This window comes from Lissotriton helveticus, chromosome 2_1 (assembly GCF_964261635.1).
Source record: "Lissotriton helveticus chromosome 2_1, aLisHel1.1, whole genome shotgun sequence".
Classification (NCBI taxonomy): Eukaryota; Metazoa; Chordata; class Amphibia; order Caudata; family Salamandridae; genus Lissotriton; species Lissotriton helveticus.
The window spans coordinates 1077489292-1077501418 of NC_136059.1; positions in this window are offsets into that span (position 1 = coordinate 1077489292).

Genomic DNA, 12127 nt, shown 5'->3' on the forward strand with positions numbered 1-12127 from the left:
GAAGGCAGGAGTCCAACACTTTTACACTTAAAAAAATAAATAGCTGCCACGGCCCGATCGCCAGAGGCCACGCAGCGTGCACCACCAATTGCTACTGCCAGCACTGCCAATGAAAGTACCAACAACTATTAACCATCACAACTGCTACAAGTGTGATAATTCAGACTGTTCGACACCCGAAACCTATACAAATGGCTTACATCCATCATATATGCAGGAAGCCTACTTGCTCTGTTACAAGTCTCCAGGACTCCGTTGATGTATTGAGGAGGAAGTGTCTCTGACTGAAAAGTGTGTGGTACCACAAACAAAAATTATAGTGTACCACCTTGCTATTTACATTATAAGTGATCCTAGCTATATCTTCCCACAGCCGGTTTAATCTCTTGCCCAAAATGGGAAATCACTCATTGTTTTCCATTTTTTTTGTTGTGGGGTCAAGTTCTTGTCTTTGTGTCCCCGACAGGTTTCATGTTTGATGAAGAACTTTCATGGATTGATGTTAAAATCATATGAAATTCTTCAATAACATGAGAGTTCTAATTACTGGTACTGTATTGTCCGGTTTCTGAAAAAAATGTGCTAACTAGAAATAGAGAAGTCTTTGCCTCTATTCTGGTTTGATTTCCTGCTTACACTGAGGGACAACTTTAAATTGCCTGTGGATAATATAACTAAAATCAATTGACTACCATTCTTCCTTCATCAGTCCGAAGGACCTTGTTTCCCGCCAGGAAAAAGATTTCCCTTAAAGTGTACTATAGTAATCATGGAAAGGAAGGTAGTTTGTTCACCTTTCATCGATGTACTATTCTATATTTGAATTGTGTCTCCGTTTAGGAAGCTAGATATACGTGTGGATGTAAAAGCTTTCCCACATCAAGACAAATTCCATGTGGCCCTTCCTGCTGTTATCCTCGTTTTATCTGTTTATCTTCTGTTTCCTTTTGCAATATTCTGCAAATGTGTTTCCTGTTACTGATGAGGGCAAGTGGTCCTTGCCTTTTAGCAGTCGAGTGGAGATGCTCACCTTTTTTCAACCCAATCTGAAATGTTCACATTTTACTAGAGCTGGACAAAGACGTAGGGCCTGAAAATCATGAGCAACAAAAGAGACTGTCTTTGCAAGCCAGAGACAATATAAGGTATTTGTCCTAGGAACAAAAGCTCTAGGCAAAGTTCAACGAGCCCAGTGATCTTAACAGGGGTACCCTTGTATGATTTTTTATTCCACAAGATCAATGGGCTACAAATTTCATAGATTTATGTAGGGGACCTTTTGTTCCAGCTAGACTCCAGGGAACTCTCGGACAAACACCCCCCCCCCCAACCTGGGTTTCAATAACGGAGGTAAGAGCAGTCATTGAGAGAATAAAGCTTTCCCGAGTAGTAGGCCCCGATAACATCCATACAGTTATAAATAAATCAAACAGTGTTTGGTGGGCCAAGGTTTAATTCCACACATTATAGGTTTATTAGCCTTCTGGATATCTCGCTAAAGGCCTTCTCCCAAATTATTTTATCTAAGCTGGAAGACTGGGCTACTGAATCCAAGATAATCCCAAACGAGCAGGGTTTATCTGGGGGGGGGGGGCACTCCATCACAGATCACTGCTTTGCATTATGGGCCATTATCCAGAAGACTTTGGAAGTAAATCAATGTCTGTGCAGCTGTTTTGTCAACTTCAGGACAGCCATTGATTCTGTGGACAGGGACATTCTATGGGGAAAACCTGCTGTCTGTGATCTGCCTTCAAATCTCCTTAGTGTAATCCAATCCTTGCTCTCTGACAACTAGGCTCAGATGATGTTTGATAAATCGGGTTAACTATCTCAAAGAATTTTCATTTGGGAATGGTCTTCAGCAGGAGTGTGTCCTAGCACCCTTGCTCTTCAGTCTATTTCTAGCCGACCTTCCCACCTTAATATACCAATCAAAATTTCTCCCACAAAGTTAGAAAACAGCACATCAATTGTCTGCTTTATGTAGAATATCTGGTATTATTGGACCGTATCCCAATTGGTCTGCAGAGGAAATGAAATGGCCTAGCGACGCTGTTCCCCTGAGGCTACGCAATGCTACTCTACGCTGCCAACTTTGTCACTGACAATGACACCGATGCACGTAGCGCTGCAACGTGGCTTACCTGCCTGATCAGACCACTATCAGACTGCTCCCAGACCTTCAGCCCTCTTGGTGCAGACGCGGACCATGACATAGTAGGGGCAGTACTAGACTGGAAGAAGTAATTGCAAGGAAAGAAGCAGCTATATCGGTGCCTAGTCACTGCGGTAAGAGGGGGCAGAGGTGGAGATAATTACCGAGCAGTGTGTTTGGAGAGGACTGCAGCCTTGATCCAGGTACCTCCTACCTGAGTATGTAAACTGGTGAGAAGTGGTGCTACAGCGTGTGTGATTGTGTCAGTCCCTTGGCCCGTGGTGGATAGGGTTGGGGGGGGGTCAATACATGGCAGGGCTTGGTACTTTATGACATTGTAGTAAGGGAACCGTAGGAAACAAAAGAGAACCTGGAATAGGGAGCAATAGAAGAAAATAATAAAACCCCAGAATGATGGTCCTCGATGGACCTTGATGCTGGAGAGATTCAGAAGGGCAGCGTAGCCCGTAACAGGGGAGCAGACGAAAGTAAAGGAGGATGTATGACAGTGAATGGTTTGGTAATTAAAAGGGGAAATTCTCCAGGTCACTGAAAGAAAAAGTGGGCAGAACATGTCCCGGAACAGCCAGTCTGAAAAGCATAAGGATAAGGGAAACACCTGATGGACTTCTAAAATGAAGGATATATAAAAAGAATCCTAAAAAGATATGGCACCCGGGAGAGCAAAATCCAGTAAGGCCAAAATCCTGGAGAAATGTGTTCTCTCCCAACTGAACCAACACCTGGAATCTAATAACCTACTCGACTCACACCAATCTGGGTTCAGAAAAGGATGCAGCACAGAAACCGCTATACTGAACATTACAGACGACATCCGCTACTCCCTTGACTCCAATAAATGCTGCCTACTTGTCCTCCTCGACCTATCAGCTGCTTTTGAAACGGTTGATCACAACCTACTCTTAGACGCCCTTCAAAAATGCATAGGAGCTAATGGCAATGTCCTAAAATGGTTCTCCTAATTTCTACATAACCGCTCACAACACATAAAAATCAAAAAATCAATGTCTGACACCTCCCCCTCAACTAGAGGTGTTCTTCAAGGCTCAGTCCTCTCCCCCACACTCTTCAACATTTACTTGGAACCACTCACTGCCATTCTAAAACAAGCAAGTATCGACAACCATCTCTATGCTGACGACACCCAGCTGTACCTCGAAGTCTCTTCCATGAATGACATCCTCTGCCTAAACTCCACTCTCTCAAAAGTAGAATATTGGCTAACTCTCAACCACCTCAAACTCAACCAAGAAAAAAACGAAATCCTTGTCTTCTCAAATCACCAGCAACCCACTCAGATCCAAGAATGGCTAAACCACCTTACCTCTCTAAACTGCAAACTCACTCCAGCAAACTCAGTCAAATCACTAGGGATCTCTCTAGACCCAAGCCTCAACATGAGTTCCCACATCAAATCCACTGCAAAAGGCGCCCTTTACAACCTAAAGCTCCTCCACAAAATCAAACCTTTCATACCCACCAATGACCTAAAAACTGCAACCCAATCTCTAGTTCTTTTCAGACTTGGCTATGGTAATGCCACTCTAACCGGGACAGCAAGAACACACACAGCCCCCTTGAGAGCCACCCTAAACGCTGCAGCAAGAATGGTCTCAGGGACCAGGAAATATGACCACATCACCCCTACTCTACAGGCCCTAAAATGGCTACCCATCGAAGCATGCTGTGCCTACAAAACGGCCTGCCTCACACATAAAGCCTTGCACACATGCAAACCGGATTACCTCGCTGCCAAACTCACAAAAGCTGGTCAAACAAGAAACCTAAGAAGCTCCAACTCACTTCTCCTAATCCCCCAAAAAGACATAAACAAAAAGTCCTCTACTGCTCTTTCTCTGGGAATGCCCCAAAAATCTGGAACTCTCTCCTTACTCACATCAGGACGAGTCCCTCTTTCACGATCTTCAAGAGACAACTAAAAGAATTTCTCCTCAACCGCCACCTTTATGCTTCCGGACAACGACTTTGTTACTCTTGGTACCCAATATCCTCTTGATTCTCACTATACTTTATTGCTTATGTTTTCACTTTTATGTATGCTGTAAAGCGCTCTGATACGTCTTGTAAGCGCTATATAAAACTCCAAATAAATAAATAAATAAAAAGCCTGACGCCAATGAAGTGGGGGCAGAAGGAATGGAACCAACCAAAAAGAGACAAGAAGAGTCTATTGCCCCCAAGGAGAAGTAACCCCAGGTAAAAAAGCCACTCAGAGGAAGAAATTGCTTTTGAATAAAAAAAACCCTGCAAAGTGAGTTTGGAAAGGTAAAAGAAGGGCCTTCAGTCACAAAGTCGAACAAGACTTTGTGAGGAAACATTTTAAAAGGAATACACTGCTAGCAGAGGGACAGCTGGGTAGGGAAAAACAGCTAACATCCGTCAGTTTGATATCCCTGGAAATGAGTCTTCGGATCCATCTATAGTAAACTTTGAGGTCACAGGAACTTCAAGTGCCTCAATGCTGGAAGTAATGTTAAACCTGCAAAAGATACTGCAAGCCTGTTGGAGGTATCAGTAATGAATAATGACATTCTAAAAACTCAAAAAGAACACTTTCAAATTATGGTGGGGGATCTGAAACAAATTAAAGACTTCATGCCCTCCATAGTTAGGCCAGTCAGTGGGGATTAACAAGTAGGAGATGAGAAATCCCAGCAAGAAGGGATGAAGAATGGTACCCCAATGCTGAAGGAGGAGCAAAGCATATTTATATCATTATACCCATTGATTATTAAGAAACAGGGAGAAACAATGACTTATAAGCAGTATATACTGCGACCAGGGAGATGGAGGAAAGGCCTAAAGGAGGGCCTAACTATAATACGGCAGGGGAAAAAAGAGGTAATTATAGAAAAAGGGTATAAGAGCCTAACAAAGGTTGTGGTAAAAGCTGGGGGGAAAATAACTTGTAAGAGGAACAGCTACTTGTAACTCAGAAAAAGTGGAGAGGAGGTAGGGAGAAGTTGGGGAACCGAAGGATAGAAAAAGAAGCTCTAAGAAATATTCTATGAGTAAGGAGGAGGGTGACGAGGATATGAGTATTGAGACAGGTGGGCAAAGAGGAATAAGAACTTGAAAAGACCAAATGGGGAGAGTGAAGGAAATAGAACAACTAGGTAGAAGGGGGGAGGATCTGAAGAGGGGCCCACTGGAAATTGAAAATAGAACCAGACAGGATATGTGGTTACTCTCTGAACCGAAGTTTCAGGGGAAAGGCGGTAACAAAGTGAGGAAATTAAATCCAATAAACCAATCACAACTGCTGTTTTCTCTATATAAATGTGCAAGCGTATGGAATATGGGCTCTGACGATTTCAGAGAAGTGAGATTTACTGTAAACAGGAAAGGGAATGAATTAACCAAGGTCCTTCTTTATTCATGGTTGGTGAAGTCAGCACTAGTAAATAAAGAGCATGAGTTACATAATGAAGGTATCATATTAGTACAAGGAGCAGAAATACAAGACTTTAACAATTATGATAAGCCACTCCTTGTGAATCATGCAGGCTGGGTTCAAGACAGGTAAGGCTGATCGATCAGGGTTGGGATGTAAGGAAGATCTTGAAATCACCATAAGATGTAACGAAACAGATAGATATAGAGAGTGCTTACTCACGGCAAATAGATATAGGGTTCTTGCATCCCTGGTACATGAGGAAAATGGTTGGATTAATGACATCGATTAGGAGATAGGGTTATCGCACAGCCTGGCTATATTGTCCTGGAGCATCAATGGATACAGCAGAGTGCTGAAACTGGAAAGTTTTGAAGGGGCTATTAACATTAATGAGATTGTGTGTTTGCAGGAGACCTGGCTGTGATACAAAACCCCATTAATTCAAAGGTTTGTTCAATAGAATAAGCAAAGAAGAAGCAATTTGGATGACCTTCCAGTGGACAAATAACACAAAAAGTGCCAGGAAGGCAGTCCCCCTGTAAGTAAAATGCAAATGGGCAATAGTTTGTAGAGTGCTCCTGTTAGTCCAAGACTAACAATATGAAGGTATTGTTATTGTAAATATGTTATACTGAAGGGGAAAGAGAAGGAATGTAAGCCAGAACTGGATAATTTCAAAGATATATTGTCCTTGACCAATAACTTCCAGAGAGAGGTACTTATTGTGCTGGGTGATTTTAATCATAAAGTAGACCCACATAGGATCGACCCATGGTGTAAGGAGTTGCTGTCTTCATATAAGATAAATTATGCCATCTTTCCTATGGTGGATATGTCAGCACAAGATATGGCCCTGGGTAAAATGATGGGCTCAATGGGCTTAGTTTGCATAAATGGTAGAATGGAGACAGATCAACGAGCAATTCGCACATTGAAGACAGGCCATCAATTATGTCTGATAGATTATGTGTTTCTGCATGTTTGAAACTTGGAACTAGTCAAGAGTTTTGAGGGTGCAAGAGTGGAGGGAAGCGATCACTGCCCATTAAAGATGAAAATATTTGGAGTAAGTAAAAAGAATATATTGGTTACCCAAGGCGTCTCACAACTCGTATATCAGATGAGCACATCAAAAATTAGTCGCTGTACAGCAGACCCAAACACTAGGAAGTGTCCCTAATATTAAAGATAGTGGGTGGTTTGAAAAATATAATTAGACAAATGATAGAATGCCTAAGGGTCAAAATAAAAATTAATAGTTCGGGTGATGGTAGAAACTGGATCAAAGAGAAGTCCTGGTTTAATGAAGAATGTTGTAAACTAAAACCAAGTATAAGAAAAGGGGAAAGAAGACTTAGGGGAAAGTACAATGTAGAGGCGCTCCACAACCTCTAGAAATTAATGAAAAGATATAAAATGACCATCAGAAACAAGAAAAGAACATGTAAAGAGAGTTATTGCCAGCAATAAAATCCAAAGACATAAAATCATTTTGGAAGTTGGTTCAAGAAGCTTCTGGCAAAATACAGGGGTCATGATTTTTATAGTACCAGAATATGATTGGGTAATGTACCTGAGGGAAATATATGGAGAATGGGTTAAAACAGAGAGGTTGAGAACTACAATCTGGCCAGGTGTTAAGGAGGATATTAAGGATCGCTTTACAACTAGTAATGTGAAAATATTATAGCTAATCTAAACCTGACTCGAGCCGCAGGCCCAGACAATCTTTCAGCAGTGATCATAAAAACTAGGCGGGAGTGGTGGGCAGAAGTCTTCTCGCAGATGTTCCTTGGCATACTTAACTCAACCCATATATCAGAAAATTGGGGAGGTGCAATTATAAGACCTATTCACAAACGAGGAGATATAAAAGCCCTGAAGATTATAGATTAATTAACCTACTGGATGTGGGAGAAAAGGTATTTGCTAAAATAATTTTGGAAAGACTCAAGGACTGGGTAGAAGTAAATCAGATTGTGCCCCGGAACAGTTTTTTTTTAAGGAGGGCCATTCTACAGTCGATCACTATTTTGCGCTCTGGTCCATTGCACAGAAGTCTGTGGAGCAGAAGGGCAGTTTGTTCTCCTGCTTCGTAGACTTTCACACAGAATTTGATCAAGGGGAACGTAAGAAGCTGTGGGAGACGTTGATTAGATAAAACATCCCAAAAGACCTGTTGATGATAATCCAAGCGTTACATACCTGTAATTGGGCACAGGTAATATTGGATATCGAGAGGACCCATCCCAGAAAATCCCAATTGAAAATGGCTTGACAGGTGTGTGTTTTGGCCCCCCTGCTTTTCTCCTTATTCATAGCAGATTTACCTTCAGTTTTGGGTGCTGCAAGGGGTGCTAGCCCAAAGCTAAATTGAAAACATATTGCATGTTTACTGTATGCAGATGATCCAGTAATAATAGATTAAACAGAGATAGGTCTGCAAAGAAAGTTGAATATGTTTAATGAATACTGTAGCCTTAAAAAACTTGTACTAAATATTTAAAAGACAAAGGTACTGAGCTTTGGTATAAGACTAATAAGGTTTAGCTGGGTTTTGGGTTCAACAAAGTTGGAAAAGGTAAATGAATAAATTTTCCTAGGGATGTTGTTTGAGGAAAATCTGAATTGGCATACTCACCTAGTTGCACTAATAGTAAGGGCTCTTGCTTCTGTTAGTGGACTGAAAACATTTAACAGCGACTATGGAGATATGTCTGATAGACTGGTTTTAGAAGCTTATTCAGCCATGATCCCACCACAGTTTCAATATGGAGCAGAATTGTTATATTTGAGTGGTAATAATAGGTGGGACGCCAAAGAATGGAAATGTTTGAAAAATTTACTATCGTTGCCCATGTCCTTAATGGTTCAGGCAGTAAGACTGGAAACCGGAATGATATCAAGGAATATAATGGCATGGATTGGGCTATTAAGATTCTGGCAGCGCCTTGGCTGTGGGGAAGAGTACAAAATATCACAGTGGTGTAGAAATAAGATACTGCAGAGTGAGCTGAAGTGGGCAAAGGGGACAAGGGCAACCATAACTAAAGCCTGTAGAGTTATGAGGATCAAGTTGTGCCCACAGAATTTATAACTCGAGGTAGACAAGAGGGTACTCAAGGCTCATGGTAGAGAAATCTTTCGAGATCTCGATCAACAATATCATGAGAAAAAAATCTGTACGCTTTATGGCTAATTCATGGCAAAGTGAGCAACATTTCCCATATATTAAAGTACTCCCCTGTCGTTGGATTAGAAGAGAATTATTAAGGTTAAGAATTGGTATTAATCCTTGTTATGCTAATGACGGGGTAAAAAGAGCTATGATTGATTCCAGAGGGAAGTGCCCTTGTAATCTAGGCACCACATGTGACATATTACATATTTATTTGGACTGACGGAAGGTGTTGGATATAAGGAAATGTTTTTATGTCCAATTTTTAAAACGTATGGTATAAAAAATCGGTCACAAGCGGTTGATCTTCTAATTGAAATGAATAATTTGGATATAGCATGTGCCACTGGGAAGTTCATCCAAAAAGTTAAACAAATCCTTAAAGGCGAATGGAATCGAAATCTTTCTTATAGATATTTATATGATACATGGTATTTTAAATAGAAAGGTGGAATGATTAATTAAATTTATATGTATGAATTTTATGATAGATTTTATTAAGATATATTTTATATGAGGTTGCATTTGTGGAGATTGTAGGTGTTTAAGGACTAACTGGTCCAAATAAACTTTTGTTTGAACTGAACTTAAATGCCCTAGCAATTCATAGAAAGCAAAATCAGCTTCAAATTAATCTGTAGTAGACCAAGATTTTATTTTTTGGGAAAAAAGTTAAAATTTTCACCTGGTACTTAGATACACAGGAGGTGGAGCAAGTCGACAAATATAAATGTTTGGGCTTGTCTTTTAGGAGGAACTTGGATTAGAGTACGCTAGGGGACTGCACTAAGCAGAAGGCACTATTGCAGGTCAGTTGATTGTCTAGATTCAACAGTAAATTTGGGGGGCTATCTCACATTCCTCTACTAAGGGCTTGTGAAGGGAAGATACCTCCGCTGGATGTGTATGGAGGAGAGATCTTTTACCTTGATTATCCCCTATGAATGGGACCGAGTAGGATGGACAATTCTTAGCAGGGGTCTATTGCTCCCTCAAGGTACTATGGTCCAGGTCATAAGGAGAGAGTTCAATCTGGTCTCCTGGAGTCTGCTGGCCTTCACTCAGGCTCTAAGATATTTCAATAGACTCGTGGATGACAATGAAGTTATTAAAGTATCTAAACTTTGCTGTGGTGAGATTCAAGGTTGTCAAAGAAGCTGGGCAACAGAATGATCTTTATCAAGAACCTCCATTCAGACAGTGGTACAATTACATTCTGGCCCCCCTTCCCACGTGAACAAGCATTGAAAGAGTCTGCAGTATTGGTGACTGAGTCTAATGACCTGGCCTATTTGAGCAAGAAATCCTCAATTAGCTTCTCGATGTCTACTCTAGGCCAGGGCACTGTCTTCCCATACTTGATTCAGTTACCAGACCCTGACCTGCGTAATGATATACTAAGGGCTAGCGTGGGATGCAATACAATCCATTTATCCCACCCATGCTGGGACAGGGTCCTGGATAACTGTAATCTATGCCCCTGTCCCCAGTATGTAAAATACTCTCTATTGAATATACTTATGGATTGTGTTTTTTATCTCTCAAATCTTATTAAGTTCTTAAGACATTTAATTTTTAAAATATGAAACTGTTCAAAGGAGGAAAGATGTGGAACTGTTATCAGAAATGCATATTTAGATGTGGTAATTGGAATCGCTCGTTTTTTACAGTCAGTGGAACAGAGTTTTGATGATGAACTGTAGCAGGAGGGGGGTGTCGGGCAGCCAAGATGGAATTTAATCATTGATTTCAACTGTTTCATGTGTTTTTGGAATTTTTATCATCAACTCTCTAAATAAACTTGTTTTCTATCTACCTACCTATGAACATTTGTGCTGCCCATTTTTCTTATAGATTTGAAAAACCTAATGCGTAGATATGCTAACATGTATTTGCTTTGTGGCTCAGTTCAATGGTGCATCCCGTTTTAAGACTAAATGAAAAGGGTTTGGAGAATTGAGATTTTAGAATCTTTAACTTCCTCATGTTGACTTTTAAATCAGCTAGTGTTTGGTGTAGTCCAAATCCATCTAACAGGGCTAATGTCCATTGAACAGGGTCACTAAATGTAATGAAATACGATTATCATCTGCAAACAGGGTGCATTTATGTTCATCCATTCTAAGTTTCTCCTCCTGATGAAAGAATTAGTCTGCATGTTATGCTCCAGATTAAAACATTTCAAGGTAAATAGTGGATTTGCAACAGCTCACACCAATATAATTTCTGTATTGGTCATCAAATCCAACTCTCTTAAGTAGCATTTTAAAAAATACCATCAATTAAGTCATCTACTAAGTATGAATTTTTGAAGTCTAGCGAAGGAGTATCAGCTTGTTTTGCTTAATTCAACCTGAGTGAGACACATCAAATCATATATTGTGTGCACCTGCCTTGTATTATTCTGAGTGGTCCTGAAAAATAGATTTCAATAACTCAGGTTTCTGCCAATTGGTTTGAAATTTCGTGAAGTTCTATCCATCTAGATATAGAATTACTGTAGGTCTATATGAAAAGAACAATCTAGTATTTTCCGTGGTTTTTGGGATGAGAAAAAGCTGAGTCTTTTGTATTGTTAACAAAATCATCAGGAACAATGAAATAAAAGGTGTTATCTGTGAAATAGGTCAAATGGGCATAGATTTCAAAGAAGCCTCAAATAAACGTATATAGTGCCGGAAATTTGTATACATTTGGGGTCCTAATCACATCTGGAAATTACAACCTGGTAAGTGATTCTTCAGAGGACTACTTTTGATTGTCTGTGGAGATGAATACATTTGGACTAATAAGGTTGCAGTTCATTGGTCATTGGAAGAATTTGTCAAAGACACCTAGCTGACCCTTTTTCCTCAGTAAATATGTGATCACCCAGCTGTGATTTATACATATAGCAACTGTTGTTCATTGTTTTAAGTGTATTGGGGAAACGACATTGGGGCTCCAAATTATTTCCTCGGCACCAACTCCAATTTCAACCAAAAATGGGTGAAATTGCACCAAAAGTCGGGGAGATCTCAATGGGGCCATAACTTTGTAGATTTGGCGGTTGTTATGCTCTCTCCCTTTCACTCAGTGCAGCGTTGCATTGCATGACGTATTCGAAATATTCCCTTCTTTGTGGAAACCCGTACCAGCTCATGGCTGGAGGCAAGTGGACTCTATAGTTAATAACACTGTTATTTATCAACAATGGGATTATTTACAAGCCCCTTGCGCCACTGGTGTGTCACTTTTAATGTGGGAAAAGGTGACGTACTGGTGGCGCAAGGGGCTTGTAAATAAGCAGGGCAGACTCATCTGCAGCAAGAATAATGCATTTATGTCATTTTGTGGTCTTGATAATTTAGAG